Source organism: Crocodylus siamensis, chromosome 2 (assembly GCF_052110815.1).
Source record: "Crocodylus siamensis isolate JL-2025a chromosome 2, ASM5211081v1, whole genome shotgun sequence".
Taxonomy (NCBI): Eukaryota; Metazoa; Chordata; order Crocodylia; family Crocodylidae; genus Crocodylus; species Crocodylus siamensis.
This window is the reverse complement of record NC_143396.1, coordinates 29622449-29640424: the sequence shown is the minus strand read 5'-3', so window position 1 is coordinate 29640424 and position 17976 is coordinate 29622449. Positions and strand designations below refer to the sequence as shown.

General features: G+C 44.1%; 1 pseudogene; it reads left to right on the top strand.

Annotated features, from left to right (window-relative positions):
- Positions 1 to 3517: 3517 nt before the first annotated feature.
- On the top strand, positions 3518 to 3602 carry LOC149870111 (U2 spliceosomal RNA; annotated as a pseudogene).
- Positions 3603 to 17976: the final 14374 nt, after the last annotated feature.

Here is a 17976-nt window from a genome sequence, read left to right as displayed (position 1 = left end):
GCCCAATTGATAGCTCGATCCAGGTGCAAGTCTTAGTTCTTAAGAGCTGGGCCAGTGGCCAGCCGCAAATTGCATTTGAGGATGCCATTGGCTTGCTCTACTAATCCATTAGATTGCCGATAGTATGGGGTGTGATATGTCTATAAGATGCCATGTTTTGTGGTCCAGTCATACACAAAATGATTGCAGAAGTGAGGGCTATTATCACTCTGTAATTCAGTAGGTGGTGGATACATGGCCAACAAAGTTTCCAGTGCTGCACAAGTGTCTTGGGCAGTAGCTCTCGCTGAGGCATGGGCAAATGTTATCCTGGTGATAACCTTTATGGCTACAAACACATACTGTCATTTACAGGAAGTTCAAGGGAAGGGGCCTATGAAATCACATTGCTATACTTGCTGTGCTGCCTTTTCCCCATGTAATGACAACGGGACAGTCAGGAAAGGTTTTAGTTGCATTTTGACCTCTTGGTAGGTGATGCAGCCATTAACTATTTCTTGTGCTTCTTTCTTAGTTACATGAATGCCCCAAGACGCAGCCAAGTGGGCGGTTCCATCACACCCGGAGTGCCCGTGTTGTCAATGTAGCCATTCTGTGGCTTGTTCCCAGGTGTGCAGTGGGAGGAGGAATTGGGCAATGCTGGAAAAACTGCTCTATTTTCTTCTTCAACATACAAGGTTTTAACATCCTCTTCCCTGGTTAGCTGATCAACCCTCTTATTCCACTTTGCCTCTGGGCCTTTCCTCGCTGTATTCCCATGTGCTGCATTCACGTGTTGGATGTGTAGAGGGAGCTCATTTTGAGCTAACTTCTACAAGGTCTTCTGTTGCTCATGGCTCTAAATGTCTTCATTTTTTAAAGTTTCCTTTGTTCCACGGGGGTAGTTATTTAGTGCATTTCTCCACTACCATCTAGGAGTCGCTATAAATATAAATGGGCTTTATAGGATGGGGACCACTTAGCCACGGTGAGCACTGTGCTAAGCTTGGTATATTGTGTGCTTTTTCTGAGGCCTTGTACCGCCACTTGCTTGCTGTCTCGAATCCTCAAGGCAACTCCTCTCTAGGCACGACCTCAAGCAGATCTGTCTGTAAACTAGACTTTAACATTGGCCGAGACCTCCATCTCAGGTGAGAAAGGAGGTGCTTCCTTGATGGGCAAAGGTTTACTGCAGCTTGTTTTGTCACAATAAACATTAATTGTACTTTCTGTGACGCTTACCAGGTGGGGCTGGAGCCCAGAGCCAGCACCTGTCTTGGCCCCAGCAGTACAAAAAACTGCCCTGTCAAGTAGCTCAGGGCTACTTACTCTCAGGAGCTTCTGGGACCCAGCCAATTGGTACCTGGAGACACTACCCCTTGTGCCAGCTGGACTGCTGAAGAAGCCCTGGGAGTTCCCTGCCCCCTCTACCCACTGCAGCAGTCTGGCAGTGGGGGCTGCTGCCTGGCTGTGACCTGCTGCACACCTGCCAACCCTGGATGGGGACTGCATAGCCAGTAGAGGCATCCACCCCTCTGGGCCAGCTGCCAGTGGGCTGTAGCTGCAGAGTTGGCCTTCGTGTGGCACTGCTGCCATGTGTGCCTCTGCTTGGCCATCTGGGCAGTTATCACTTGGAAGATGTTCTGTGTGTGGTGGGATGCTTTGAACTGGCAAAGCATCTCCTCCTGGCCCCAGGTCAGCCACCTCCAGCTGGGTCCAAGGTGCCAGCTCTGAGCAGGTAGAATGCTGCCACTGGTATTCCATAGCAGGAATTCTGGTGTTCCCTATTTGAAAACTGAAAAGTCCCTGATAAAAAAATGACAAAGCCACTCTGCAAAGTAATCCCAAATCCATGTTCCTCCACAATTAAAACAAAAGACCACTAGAGAGAAAAAAAGAGCGAGACAGAGAGACAGTAATTAGTTGGGTAATGTTTTATTGAGATATCTACAGTGTTAAAGCAATTTGGAAGACTACCAGTGGCTCTGTCATAATAATTAAGTTCTAAATACATGTTCCATGAATTCATGACTATATGTTTTGCTGCCCCCCACAGGGGCTATGGCCCCCCCTCAGGGGTGACAGCCCCTCACAGGGCGTTACACCCCCCCAGGGGCTACAGCCCCTGCAGGGCCCACATGCCACACTACATCCCTGCTTGCTCCCTCAGCCCCCTGGATTGCTGCCCCACCTGGCCCAATTCCTCGCCAAGTGCTGCAGCTCCCCTGATGGCTGCCCCCCCCAGATTCCCCCTGCTCCCCAAGATCCCCCAATGGCTATCTCACCCAGCCCCACCCCCCACTTGCACCCCTAGCCCCCTATGGCTGCCTCCCCAGCTTCCAGCACTTAAAAAAAACCCCAAAGCCTCTACTCACCACAGAAGCAGGGGCTGTGTAGGCTCTGGGACCTCCTGGCAGAGCTCCCCCAGGCAGCACAGGGCATCAGGGCCTGGGCTGGGGCCACTAGGGCTGTCATCCATCCCTCCACTGTGTGCATGGGGGACAGTGACCCTGGCAGCAGCTGTACTGCTAGAAAGTGCTTGGTTTTTTTTCATTCCCACCCCCCAGGATGCTGGATCAGGGGGGCTTGGGGAGGTGGGGGGATGGGGCCAGGCAGGGAAGGGATTGCAGGGGCTCAGGGGGCAGGTGAGGAATGGGGCAACACGGTGCAGGGATCGGGGGACTCAGAGGGCGGGGGGGTGGGGCTGGTTGGGAAAGGGATCGGGGGCAGGTGTTGGTTGGGGCTGCATGGAGCAGGGATCGGGGTGTTGGGGGTGTGGGTGGGGCCAGTGGGAGTCCCTCCCAGGGCACTCTCTGCCCTCCTCCAGCCCCCCAACCCCTTACTTACTGGCAGTGGAGCCTGGGTCTAGCTCCATGTTGCTGGCATGCTGCCTGTCCTCAAGGCAGCCAGAGCAGGTCTATGATGGCCCTAGCCTCCAGTTGCCTCAGGGCATGGTCTGGGACCTGCCCTGGTTTTTTTCTCTGCGGGGTTTTCTGTCCCCTGGATATCCAGGGGTCTAATTTTGTCCCCCCACCACTCCAAATTTGCAGCATAGGGAACATTTTCTCATTCCTGCACATGCCTCTTGCAGCATGTCACAGGGGTTTGAGTCACTGCAAGAGGCACGTGTGGGCTTGTCTGGACATGCCCATGGAGGTGACATGCTGAGAGAGGGAGCAACAGAAGGATTCTGGGTGAACTGTTTGGGGCCCCATTTGGTGATGTTTGCCAGACCTTTAAGATTTGTGAAGAAACAGAAATAATTAGGAATGGAAAACAAAGGCATAGCGCAGCTGTGGGAGTGAAGAGGAAGTTCAAATATAGTGGCTTACCATGATATGAAAAAACATCACCATTGTTGGGGACTGAGCAGCATGGACACTACTGTATAACTTATTCAGATGGCCTGTACTAATCTATCAGGGGAGACACCATGATCAATCAGGTGGGGAGACACTGTGGTCGATCAGGTGGTTTTCCCAGGGCAGGTGGTTGTCTCTGATATGTTCTCCATCCGAGGTCTATATTGAGCAGATTCTTTTTGGTGTTGGGTGGTGGAACCAGAGCTTGCTCCATCCACTCCATGCATTGACCTGGTATTGCAGTGTTTCCAGGACCAGTGCAAAAAAACAGGAAAAAAAAAAAGGTAGGTTCAAATCAGTATGTTTGCCCCATATGGATCATGTGTTTTTATCATCATGTTCAATGTTGGCTGCATTTAATCAACTGCAGTAGTTGGCTTGCATTGCAGAGCACCTGTTGCTTTTGGCAGTAGTTTAACAACAGAAAATATACTTAATGAGGTTTCCTTGCATACTATTATAAGATGAGGAACTTTTTCTTCAGTGTTGACTGGGGGGAAAACCTTGTTTTGTAGTTGAGTAAATATGATAACTTAAAATGTTATTTTTTAAATTATTAAATTAAAAGAAAGTGCAGACAGAAAATACCACCATGTTCAAGGCTGCATGCAAAAGTAGTTATGCATCACTTCTGCACTGCATGTTAATAAAGAGAAAAAAAATAGTAACACACTGGGTGCATCTACACATGCAATTAATGCTAAACAGTAAGCTCCAGGGCAGTTTGAGCTGGAGTAAACTACTCCTGGGTGCAGTGTCTAGATGTGCACCCAGGACAGTAGCAATTTGAACTGGGGTGGAGTAAGCCTGGCAGGGATTATTGGGGTTCAGCCTTCTATTCTGCTCTGGGTGGCAGTGTTGGGCGATACAGGGGTTGGTTAGGACACAAGGGTGCTGAAAGTGCAGAACTGTGTGACTAGGTAGCAGACAGGAGTGCTGGGCTGGGCTAACCAGGTACAATTTATGCTCGTGGTCAGTGTCTACATGTGCATTTAATCACAGCAAATACCCTGGCATAGTAGTACTGTTCTTGACAGTACTATTTTACTGTAGCATTAAAGTACTGTTCTTGATAGTACTATCTTGACAGTACTATCTTACTGTAGTGTTAATTAGTTTACTGCAGCCTAATAACATGGCATGTGTAAACAGTGACACTTTACTCCATTGCTAATTAATCTATTCTGAAGTTGTATGTGTAGATGTGGTCACTGTTATTTAAAGAAAAATAATTGATAATGGACTCCTGGGAAGTTGCTGTTTGTGCTATTGAACGTTTTCTGTTCATTACACACCTGATTCCCTTCTCCATTTATCTAATTGCTCTGGCTTAAAAATAAAACCTGACTTGGAGGGTGGACTGTTAGGTTTCTGTTTATTTGCCAGAAAATATGAATGGAGCACAAGATGATTAAAAATAATAAATCAATGAAAGATGCAAGGGGTAAGTCAGTGTGTCAGAGATGTTAGTTTTAGTCCATGCAAACTTTTTTCTTTTTGCTGTCAGAATGCAACAAATATTAACTGCTAAGTCTATACTTCATTGAATAAATATTTGTGTAAATTCACACTGTGAATATATGAAGTGCTTTGATGGGCAAAGAGGAGTATTTCCCCATGTACTTGTTTCTTTTTTACATGAAACTCCCGTACTGTATGCACTGACCTAACTTTCACACTCATGCTGTTACACATCAACTTGAGTCCTAGGGGTTTTTCAAAACTAGTTTATAGTTGAATTGCTGACCAAAATATAACAGTTCTACTGCAAAACAGCATTTCCCATGTAAGCAATCAGAACCAGCACCTGGATATTTCAACTAGTGTCTCTGAAAAAGGCTGTTTTTTTTTAGGGTATTCTATTCCCCAATCTTCTTTATAGGAATAATTAATCTGATGTCTAGAACACAAAAAAATGGTCTTATTGCAGCATCTGGAATTCTACAGCAGACAGGCCCTTGGTTCCAGATTTTTAATTTTCCAAAGGATTTCCCTTATTTCCTATGTTTTGCTATCAGCTTTGTAAACACTCTAGGGCAGCATCCAACTATCAATCTATATGCAGAAATAAATAGGGAGTATGTTTAAAAAAAGAACCAGTGACTATGCTGGTCACATCTAGAGGCCTATGGAACCTTGTAGTAGGCTACATATCTCAGGGTCTGCTGCCTAGCTGCAGGCAGTAAGAAAAGAATTGAAGGCCTTGGTAGAAGAACTGGTCCAGGATGGGGACAATTGGCTGGCCCAGGGGAACTTACAAGACACCAGGAAAGGGAGCTGAGGAGGAGGGAGAGAAGGTTGTGGGGCTAAAGGTGGCAGTGTTGATCCAGGGTGCTATCTTGGGGTCTGGGAAAGACTGGAGGGTGTGAGTTAACCCTGAAGGGTGTGAGTTAACCCTCTATTGTTTATGTATTCATTTGGTTGCAGATTAATGGATTATGTTGTATCCTGTGGGTCAGGTTTGCATGGGGAAATAAAGACTGTGTTATATGAACTGACAACCTCACTACAAACCTATATCCCTGACTTTAGAATTACTATGTTTTAGATCTCAATCCAGATCTGAACCTAGTGACATGTTGAGCTAGGATGAGTAAGTCATGTTGGTTTATCCTCCAATTGCACAAAGGCAGCAAAATGGATAATGCCACATCTAATCACCTTTGACTCCCCAGTCACAGTGACCAGATACCCTCCCTTTTATGGGTGAGCCTTTGGTTTATGTCTGGAACAAGACTCAGCTGCTTCTTTGGAACTGTAGCAGGATACCTTAGCCACTACATTTCTTTCCCATGCTAATGCAACTAGCAGCAGCATCACCTCACATAGTATCTTATTATATGAATAGGCACATATTTTTATTAAGTAATTTTTGTGTGCTATTGTCTTGAATTCACTACTACTGAAAACACAAAAAAGAGATATCAGAGTGTGGAGCAAAGGCCCCCTTAACATGGGCCTACATTTGTTTGAACTTTGTACTGACATTTTTCACTCAGCATAATTGCTGGATAAACTATTCCCTACGAACAATATATTAGACAGGTCTGGCCTTCTCTTCTACTAATAAATTATCCCCAGGCAGATCACAACTTTTATGAGTTTGTTAACACATGATAGTCACCATCTGTCGCACGAGATTTGTTTATGTCCTTGAAATGAATGGCTTAACCTTTATACAAAGAAGGGATACCAGAAGAAATCATTGTGTCACTATATTCTTAGGAGGAAAAATTTTGGGAGATGCAAAAGTGAATCTTAGTATGTAAGTTCTTTAAAGAAGGGACTGAGTTTTCACATGTCTGTATAGTGCCTAGCACAATGAAGTTCCAGTCCTAATTGTGACATCTGAACACTGGTACAGTGTAATTGATAAAAAGTAGTTTTCATAAGCAAGCCTAAGAAATGGTAGGATATTTTTAATTTTCTCCTATCCTCTTTTTTGCAAGACAGAAACATCATATTTGGCTTTTTATAATTTGTATGGCTTTAACAGAACAAGGGAAAAGAGAATAAATCAGACTATGAGATTTGTTACTAAATCAAATAAAAACAAACTCCCAGCAATTCTTATGCGATTCCTTTTGAAATCTTATAATAGATTAAAAAAAAAAAGAAATACTGAAATCTTGCCAGTTTTTTCAGTTGGCAAACATTTAAATCACATTGCTTGTTAACTGAAATCCTCAATAGTTTTCATACTTTTTGATAGAGAAATTGAACTTTTCCTGAAACCAGTTGTGAAATGTAAAAAAATAAGGGAATTTTGACCAATTGTACAATATATGAGCACTTTGACTCCTTTTGTGTTCATTATTAAGTTATGCCAGAATTTGAAAACTGAGTACCTACATTTAGGCACTTAAGGCTCTTGGCAGGTATAGTGGGATCTGATAAATTTTGTGTCCTGGATAGCCTTGTGCCTGATTCGAGGTCTGGGACTGTCCCATGGGTGATGCTAAAAGTTAGTAGAATTTCACTATTGGTTGGGACAGTGCTGGATCCGGAGATGTATGCCACATTTCAATTTAGGCAACATACAAATGAGCCACAAAGATTTTCCACTTTATACGGAACATTTTTGTGGTTGGTTTGCCATTTTACAGTGCCATAAATTATTTAAAAGTGTGATGTTGCAGTTTACGGCATGATTACATTAATTGCCTCATCAGTTTAAATCAGCCAGGGCCCTAAGACTCTACCAAAGTATAAAATAAAATGTGGCTCAATTTGCAAAGCTGGTAAGTGTCTTTGACTCTTGTTGATTTATCTGAACCTTGAAATTCAAGCAAATTTTATTTACCCCATAATTAGAAAATTAAGTGTTTAAGGGTCCTTATACAAGTTATATTTTTCATGTGACTGGCCCCTGAAAGTGCTTATAGTCATGACTTAACACATATGCACAGCTGCAGCATGATTTTAAAATGGCTGATCATGTGAAAAATTAACCCCGGTCAAATGAGGTAGCAGATTAAGGTATTTTAAAGCAGAGCACCTTAGGGAACTTGTGTTTCTTCCAGGGTTAAATTTGCACTTTTGCTGAGCCAGGCTGGTGCTTGCACCAGTGGGTACCAGCCCAGCCCTGCCCCTGGAGCTGTCATCAGGGGAGTGAGGGGGAGGAAGAGAGGGAGGGAGCGGCCAGCATGGAGCTGCTAGCTGCTTCGAATGGCTAGAGCTGGCAGGGGGGTGGAATGGAGACCCCTTGCCTTGACAGCACCCCCCCAGGTCCCTTGGCTAGGGTATTGGGGGGAGCCATGCCATGCCTGCAAGGTGAGGGGGCTCCATTCTACCCTTCCCACAGCTCTGGCAATTAAAAGCAGCCAGCTGCTCCACAATGCTGTCAAGAGGCCTAGGTTGGGGTATGGAGGAACAGAGCCCCCCCCGGCCACATAAGGGGCTCTTCTTAGCTGTCTCAGCTGGAGCTTTGGGGGCGGGGAGCCAAGCCAGGCCCACCACCCTTCATCTAGGCCTCATGGCAGTGGTAGCTGCTGGGTCAAGGGTGAGGGGCAGTTTATGTGAAGTACCATAAGTTTGAGTTTAGGGTCTTTACATCTGTACCCACCATAAATTTATCCATTTAAGTTGGAAAATGTGCACTAATGTGCCTTTTAGTACAGCCATCTGTAAAAAAGTTGTTCATTGAAGGAGGGCCTTGTACCATTGCTTGTTACGAAGTTTACCCAACAGTTCCCATCACGGGATTCTGTTTTCATTTGATATAGGATGGTTTGCATAGGAATGTTTCTGCCTCAGGCAGGAGGTTGTACTAGGTGACCTATGGAGATCCCTTCCAGCCCTACTTCTCTGTGATTTTCTCTGATGATACGTTTAACTGTTTTAACTGTTTTGGCTAAAATATTCTAGGAGTCTGCCTCAAAGTGATTTTCTTTTTTAATAGATAATAGCAGTTGAAGTGGCTCAGCTCTTTCAAAAAACAAGTCTAGAGAAAATTGCATGAAAGAAATGACAAGTTTTTGTAACACCTCCCCATGCTTTGGAACAGGAACTTGAAATTTGGCAAAGGGCTGGACTTTTTATGAGTAATGGGCCTCATACCACTCCTGTGAAAATCTGCTAAGATTTGGCCAAGCTGCAAGTGAAAAATGACAGTTTGCACATGCTCAGAAGCTACTTCTTTATTTTTAGCAACTAAAATCTAAAAAAAAAATCTTCCTTTACCATGGTGAAACTGCTTTATTACTGAGGAAGGCGGGCATTTACCATCCACAAAGGGCAACAGAACGAACTTTCTCCATCTAGTATGAATAATTCTACCTTTAAGAGGCTTTTATAAGATTCAGTTGAAACTGGTTGCTGTATTTGTCAGAATAAAAGTAGTATGTTGATTAGTTACATCCAGACACTTTACCTTAGTCCTTAGTAACTACTGAATAACACATCAAGGATGACAGGGCCAAAGCTGGACTTTCACTGCATTTGATTCTCTAAGCTTCTTTAGGAGTGGTGCTGTATCTGGAAACAAAGGGCATGCTGCTTCTGTGCTGTCCCCTACTGACAGCCATTGAGGAAGTTACTCGATCTGAATACTGAGAACAGAAAAGAAGTTTGAAACCTGGGGACAGGGAAGAGAAACTGGGATATTGCCTGGGCCGGGAAGGATGGGGAAGGGAAGAGGAGCCCAGAACTGTTTGTTGGTGGGGGATTATCAGCTGGGACAGAGGGGAAGTTGGGATTGGTTGGGCAAAGAGCCTGGGGCTGTGAGAGGAAATAGGTTGGGGCTGGGGGGAAGGGAAGGGAGGAACTGGAGCCATTTGGGCAAAAGCCTAGACAAGAAGACTGGTGGAGGAGATTATCTGGGGTAGTGTGCTTGGAGAAGAACATTAGAACTGGGAGCTTGTAGAAAGAAAGAGAAAACTTGGACATGGAGGTAGGTTGGGGAGCTTATAGTAGTCCAGGTGGAAATTGGAATAGGGTGTTGGCATAGTAGAAGGAGATATGAATTCACGTGCACATGTGCTGTGAGATTAAGACTCAGATACTCGACTTGGAAGGCAAAAATGGGACCGGGATGAGACGTGTATGGAGTGGATACAGACTGGGAGAAAAAGACAGTGGTAAAGAATAAACAGAACAGAAGAGGAACAGACTGAGATGGGAGGACTGGAACAGGAGTCAGGCTTGCAAGAAAGAGGCAGAAAACTGCTTACTAGAGTGCAGTTCCTGCTATGTACTAGCATGTGCCATAATTTTTTTCTCATTGACTAACTTCTGTGAACCCTCCAGCTCCTCTTCAGAGCTCTTCTATATAAGATCATAATCTATTATTGCTAAGAGTCACTCCATTAATTAGAATTACAAATGACTATGCAGTGGATCTGAAGGCTGAAACATTCATGGTGAACTGTGTGGGTGTCAACATGTGGTTGGAATTTCTGTTCTTTCAGTTTGTATTTTCAAAAGTTTAGGAATTACAAAAAAAAATCCCCGACATTAAAAGAAAATGATTGAGTTTGCAAAGTCAGCCACTTCAAAATTAGGAAAACCCAGAATGAAAGTTTCCTGTCAAACTTGCATCAGTCCATTGTATTTGGCTACAGGGTCAGTTACTACTATTTCTACAGGACCCCTGCCTCATTTAGTACACAGATTGGACCTGTTTTAGGAATAAATCAGAGGTAGTTTCCTGTAGGAATCCAGATTCATTTTTTGCAGAAGTTGCAAAGTGTGTATTGAATGAAGTGGGGAATTTCTGGATAAAGCAGCAATGGTTTCAGGCTTAAGGAAGTTGAATGTCACCCTCTAGAATTGGTTTCTTTCCCTTTCTCTACCATAGAGTTCTTATAGGTTGCTAGACAAGTTGTTTAAAGCAAAGTTTTCATAGGTGGTCATTAACCGTCTCAATTTCTGGTTGTCTAACTTATTGCTCTGGGGTGTGATTTGCAGAAATGATTGGTACTCATTACAGCAAATGAAGTCAGTGAGAGCTCTAATCCAAATATATAAAGTGGTATATAATGCTGTAGTCTCTGAAAAATCAAGCATTTCTCATAGTTGGCATCTGTGATTAGTGTATGTTTCTGACTTTAATGTATAAGTGCCTTAACTCTCCAGCTGTAAAATGAGAAAAATACCTCACAGGGATATTGTGAAGGTTGATTAATGTTTGTGAAACACTCAGCTACTATAGTGATAAGTTTCATACACAATCCCACAAGGAAATTAATAATTCTGTATTCAGAGCAGATCTTGACAAGTGAATAGTAAACAAAGCAGGAGGCCACTCATCAGAGAGGATGAAACAAAATGTTGAGTTGCTGCCCATTCAGGGAGCACCATGCATACCGTGTGGTGCGCAAGGCAGGGGTTCTGTGGAAAAACGGTGTGATCATGTGTCTGAAAACTGCTTCATAATGCAAATACAGAATGGGGCCTGAACATAAGTTGCACAGACAATTTTAATTTTGGAATTTATTAACTTTTGAGCATTATAAATGTTCTTTTAATATAAGTTTTTGTGTGTGTAATGATAATATACATTGACCTCACTGGGCAGTAATGTGACCTAGTTAACTGGTGTTTGTTAAGCACTTAGATATTCTTGGATGAAAGGAACAATGTAAGAAAAGAAATTGCTTTTTCACAGTGGGAAACAGCATTGCAAGTGTGTATTAGCATGTCAAGTGAAATTAGATAGTGAACTATTGGTGTTTTAGGACAAATATAAACATTCTTTAGAAAATTATAATCCTTGTTAAAATAACTAGTGAGCTTTCAAGTAAGAGAATTATTAGGATGTTATTCCAATAGCTTTTAAATGTTTTTCCCCCTTTTTTCCATAAAAGGCATAATAAATCTTAATGATTTACATTATAGGAAACATCAGCTTCTTATAGGACAATTACAGATCTTTTGAAAGCTAATTAAGACTTCTTAATTCTTCACAACTGAAAAAAATGGGCAAACAGTTTAAAAATTAGAAGTGAATCAAAGAACAAATCCAGCAGAGTGTAATCTAACAGCAGGACAATCTCACAACCATCCATCAAAAGAAACAACTATAGGCAGAACATTTACTGTAGGAGCCAACCACAAACTTAGGTGTTGCTGCTGGAAAATATATAATGCAGCTTCACATCAGGATCCTACTGCTGCCAAGTATACCTCAGGAGTGACCTTAACATTGATTACTCTTGATGAGGGAGGCAAAGGAAGCAGACTTTTGTGCCAGCAATACTAGGAGAGAGGATCAAGCCAATATTCAAATTAAAGAACATCTGCATGAGTTTTTATTTTGCCATTGAATTGCAATTTTTCATAGTGTGAGCCCTGTCTATAAAAGTCTCAAGTGTTTCTGCACAGCATTTACACTACATGTGCAAATAAATGAGATTTTAATTATGACAGAGAGGCTACGTGACAAGGAAGTGTTTGAGGCCACTCAAGGCAGTAAATCCTATGAGCATAAACCAATTAAGATACCACCATAACTCCTGAGACTCCCTGCTGAGCATATTACTTTCATGCATGTGTTGAGTAGAGATGCCTTTCCCTACCACATTTTAAATAGAAAAAAATTACCTTTTGAAAAGTAAGAACTCCATTAAGACTGGTTTTTTTCATGAACACAAGAGAACTGTAGGCTGTAATTCTGTTTGTGGCACTGATGCAATCAGTGACCTTTAGGGTTATCTAATACAAGTCGCAGTAGAGATTCAGGAATCACTAAACTAACCCAAACTGTTGCTTATCTTGAAAATTTCCAGAAAAGGAGATTAAATGACTTCCCAAGGTAGTTTTTTCCATTGCCTTGCTCTTGTAGGTAGAGAGTTTTTCTTGAGATTTGATTGAAACCTTCTTTGTTATAGCTGAAACCCCTTTGCTTTTGTCCTGTCTTTTATGAAAAAGGGAGAACAGGTTTTCTCCAGAAGGCAGTGTTTCAATCAAGTTAAAAGAAATATAGATTATTTCTGTATTTTAATTTGTGCAATATGACTCTTGGAGAAACAACGCTGACCTTATTAAACACGTTTTTTTTTTCTTCTAATTTTGCCTCTCCTAAATTGCCATGCATGAAATTCATACCTTTGCAGAGAAGTTAGCACTAGTCTATACAATTTTTCCAGATCTATTTTAAGGATTAAGTGGCCTTTATGCTGGCTTTTTGCAGAGGGGTGGCTATCACTGATTGAGTATAATAAGAGGCTCATTCAAGAATATTTGCTAAAATGTCTGCTCTTTACATCATTCTGAATGGGCATTGAAAGACTGCTGAAGAAACACAACTACTTTAAGAGGAAAACAGCTTTTGGGAAAGAAAAAAGGGAGGTAGACCGTGGTAGTGGCATGGTGCTACGTGTAATGTTAACTCAGTAAACAAAAACACCGAATTTATATAAGTGACAGCATCCAGCTTACAAGTAGGATTTCTCAGTAGAAAACCATTTGTTCTCTTCTACAATATATAGATATAGTTGATAGGGTCAGAAGGGAGCATCAATATCTGGTTACACCTCAGTATTTCATCCAGGGAACCTAACTTTTTTGCTTGTCTGAATTTCACTATTGGAGGAGATAGCCTTATGTTCAAGACAAATTGTATTAATAGTCAGGCTTTTCTTTTCACTCTGTGGTGGCATAGGTCTTGGGAAAGTGCACTCCTATAAAACAAATGATTAACACTCATAAGAATTAATCAGTGAACTTGTGGAGAATGAGTGTCATTCCTCTGTAAAACAACCCCCCTGCAATCTATTTAGGAGAAAAGTGAGAACTAAATGAAAGTTAAACCTTTAATAGATGGGGAGGGAACAGATGAACATTCACTTCATGGAATTACAAAGAATATTGGTAGAGGGACCCTGTGATCATCAGGGATCTGGGTTTCCCATTTCCCATGGAAAAATGGAAAAAAACACAGATTTGCCCTTTCACCAGAAGAAAATGTGTATTTCTCATTTTAGTGGAGAACCCATGGATCTCGCAGTTTTACAAATTGCTCTGCAGGTTGGCAGAGTTTTAGCCTGCAAGGGGGACTGGGAAGGAGTGAGAGGAGGGTGGTCAGGCAGGGGGTGCCACGTGTGTGTACATGCACATGGCCACTAGGCAGCCTGGAGAGCAGCTCTTGTAGGTAAATGGGGAGAAGGGGGGATTGAGGCCTCCATAGGGAGGGAAGGAGGGAGTTAGGCAGAGCTGGGGCTTCTGCCTAGCTTGGCAGTACATGGGGCTTGAGGCCTGGGGCTGTAATGCGCAGCTACCGGACCCCAGCAAGGAGCAAGACTTGACCACGGGCAGCTTCTCCGGGGGGGGGGGGGGGGGCGGTGGAGGCGTGATGCCAGCTCCTTACCACTGTGCACACTTCTGGTTGGAAAGGGAGGACCTATGCCCCTTAGATCTGCCCACTGTGGGTTCATGGGCTCACTCTGGGACCTCCACAGCCCAGCAGGTGTGCCCAGTGCTGCAGGGCAGGGTGGGGCCATGCAGGAAAGCTGCTTGGCACTGCAAGCTCCACACTACTCTGGTGAGGCACCTGCTGAATGCGTGGCACCAGCGGGGAGGGCAGGGAGCGGTGTAGGGATGTGCCCCTCACTGTTGTTGTGCATTCAGGGGATACATTGCCAGGACAGTGCAGACCTTGCAGCAGCGATGACCCTCCCTGCCATGCTGGGTCACACCCACTCAGCTGCGTAGGCCCTGGCCAGTGGTTCCCAACCATTTTTTTTCTGAGGACCAGCATGGGAGCAGGATGGAGCACATGGAGCTGGCTGCCTCCCTCCCAGGGCTACCCCACCACCCAGAATGTCACAGCCACTCACCCAGAAGCCACTCGCCTGGGCAGACAGCTGCAGGTCTGTGCAGGCGGCTTGTGCCACAACCATTCACAGCCTGGTGGTTGGGAACCTCTGCTATGAGGCATGGTAGCAGTGTGGGAGCGCAAGCCCAAGCCTACAGTGGGAAGCCAGTGTCCACCCTCACCCTGCACATAGATCTTGGGGACACAGGTCCCCCTTGTTCCCTTGGGACTGCATGCAATGGAGGGGATCCACCCTCTCCCCCCCGGCCTGAGCCTGCAGCAGGCAGGCAGCAGGGGGCAGGGAGCTGAGCTATGCTCTGCTGTAGCAGCCCCTTCCTTCTGTCTGGGGCAGGGAGCTGTGGACCGAGGTCCCTGACCCCATAGCCCTGGCAGCTTGGGGCCCCCTCTGGCATGACTTGGGGGGGCTGGGGGATGTAGGTGCAGGTTGAGGGCACCAGCATGGCTGGGGGCCTGCTGGGGGGACTGAAGAGCACAACTAGGGCCAGGGGTGTGTGGGGGGGAATGAGGGGTATCAGCAGGGCCAGGAGGCTGTGGGGAGGGGAGTGAGCGGCATCAGCAGGGCTGGATTGGGGTGTGAGGGGACTTTCATTTTAATAATGGATTTTTTGGTTTTATCAGAGAATTTGCAATTTTTATAAGGGAAAACCAGGATTCCTAGTGATCAGCCTCTTTTGTACAATGGACAAGAAGGAAACATAAGGACTAAAGAAAGAAATGGGTTGAGGAGAAAAAAATGGCTTGGCCTGAATGCATTTATCCTAGGTGCAGTATGATGAGCATTCATCAGTTCTTCTGTTGTTTGCAGGTTTAAGATGGAGAAGAAATCTGCTAGTGCATGGGTCGTCATCCAGAGGTATACATACCCCCGGGGGTACTTGGGAAGGCCCCAGGGCAGTATGTGACAGTGGCACAGAGAAGTGGGGTACTTCCGGTTTTGCCGACAGCACTTTCAGTTTTACTGTGGGGGATTCATCCCCCCGACTCATCAATCAGCCACCGGAGGACCCCACCACTTATTGACCAGCCAGGGGACTCCCTGCTTCTCAACCAGCTGCTGGTGGTACACCAACCAAAAAAAGTTGAAAACCTTTGTGTTAGTGAATCATAAAATCATAGAGAAGTAGGCCTGAAAGAGACCTCCACAGGTCATCTAGTTCAACCCCCAGCTAGAGGTAGGATCATCCCTTTGCAAGCTATAAAAATCCATTGTCTATCCTCTTAGCAACACTACAAACTAAACCCTGACACAACACAAGATATAATGCTGTTACATTCCAAAGGTAAAGCAGGGGGGGACCATGGTGGTCAATGGCCAGATGCTATAAAGGTTGTTAATATACACTCAAGAAATCCTAGGAAGAGGGCTGTGCCCCCTTCCTGCCACACCCACTACAGAGGAAGCAACCCCCCTGTAGTCCATACCATGGGGTAAAGTTCCTTCCTGATATGGTGATTGATTTAATCCTGAGCAGAGTGTGACTGATTTAATCCTCTAGCTGGGACCTTCTGGGTTTAAGTCCTATCAGGAGCACTGGCACTCCAGTCAAATCCCCAGTGTAAAACTAGATTATGTCATTGATTTCAATAGAATTATTCTAGATTTATGAAAGTCCAGAAGAGAGTGGATTTCCTTTTTCTTGCCAATGTCTGAGCAATTTTGTGCCATAAAAGGATATAAAATATAAGGAAAGAATAAATTAACATGCCATTAGGGAGAAGGGGGAAGAGGTATCTGAGGATCCTGTGCTTATAACTTTATAATTACATTTTGGGTTAAAAATGTAACCTGACCTTTCTTACAATGTGACTGTTTACTGAAATCTTTTTGGGGAAAGAGAAGAAACTTTTATCTACTGTCAAAATGTGAGTTACTAACCCAGACCTGTCTGCTCAATGTTAATTGCCCTGGTAAAGATATTCCTGTTTTAACAACTATAATGAAGCTGGGCATTTTAAGTGTTCAAATTACAGCACAGGTTGCAATCACATTTCTTAAAGAAATCATAGTTTGCAGGTACAAGGTGATATAACCTAGTTTCAGAACATTTTTAATGAGGCCAATAAATGTATTCCTTAATCTCAGTTAGCATCAGTATTTGGAACGCCTTTTGCACAAAAGTGTAGCGTCTGTTCATTGCAGAAGCATATAATGTCATAGCCACTTCTTCCCAGAATAGTTTTTATAGTTTGTACAATGCTACCATCTGTTTCTTTTTTCCAAGATACTGTGTTTTCAGCAACCTGATAGAAATTTAGATATTAGGATGTTAATAGGAACATAAAAAAAGCAAGTTTTTGGTAGATAACCTCAAATATCTTACATTACTCCTAGACTGGGACGGTAGAGGATATGTATATGTAACAAAAAGGAATTACACCAGTTGTCCAACTCTTGTCCTGAAATTAGGTAAACACTGCACTTAATTTTATTTGCTCACAGGTAATAGAAGTAATTGTACTGAGGCCTGTGGTGTTAATCCACTGTGAGGCTGGTAGAGTAGAAACAACCAGGCCGTTTACCCATGTTGGTATGGGTTTCACATTGAAGACAAATACTCCTCACATATATTTACTTTGTGCTTTATAGATACTTTACGTACACCCACTGTTTCTGAGAGGATCCTTCTTCATAGCATCTTTGCAATATGGAACCAGTGACAAGGGGAAGAAGTAAGAGATTAATGACATCTGTAGACTACATAGACAGTGGTCTCAGTTATAGGAAAAGAGAAGACTGTTGTAGCCTCTGCAAATGGAAATAATGTGTTATGGAGTTAGAGCTCTAGAATGAAGATTCAAAAGAAGCTGATAAGACAGGAGCCAAGGCTGCAGCCAATGTTTGTGGGAATAATAAAAAAAAGTAAAGACATTAAATAAAAGCAAGGCTTGCCCAGTCCTAGCCAGGGTCACCAACTCCACATCCATCTCCTTCTCTCCCTCTTCTACTTTAGGGTTTCTCTAGGCCATCTGTCATATCAAGTTGCCTTTCATGGGGTGTGTCAACATGTGCAAATAATGCAGGATCAGTTTGCTCTAGAGTAACCTGTCCCAGGCATGCATCTACATGTGCAGGGACACAGGAGCAGATTTGCTGCTCCTAGCAGGAGACTTCTCCCACTCCCTGTGGCCCTGCATTGGACCCCTGCAGTAGCCAGGGAGAGCTAGGCTTCCTCTGGGTGCTAGCCCAGGGGCTGGCCGGGATCATCCGTCCAGGAGACAGCTGTCTCCTGGCTGGGGCTGGAACATTGCTCCCTGCCCCGGGAGCTGCCTGCTGCTGGAATGGGCTCTGCCAATGTTCCCCTGTCCCAGCAGCAGGGAGCTCCCAGTCCCCACTTCCTAACTGCGGTCAGGGATGAGGGA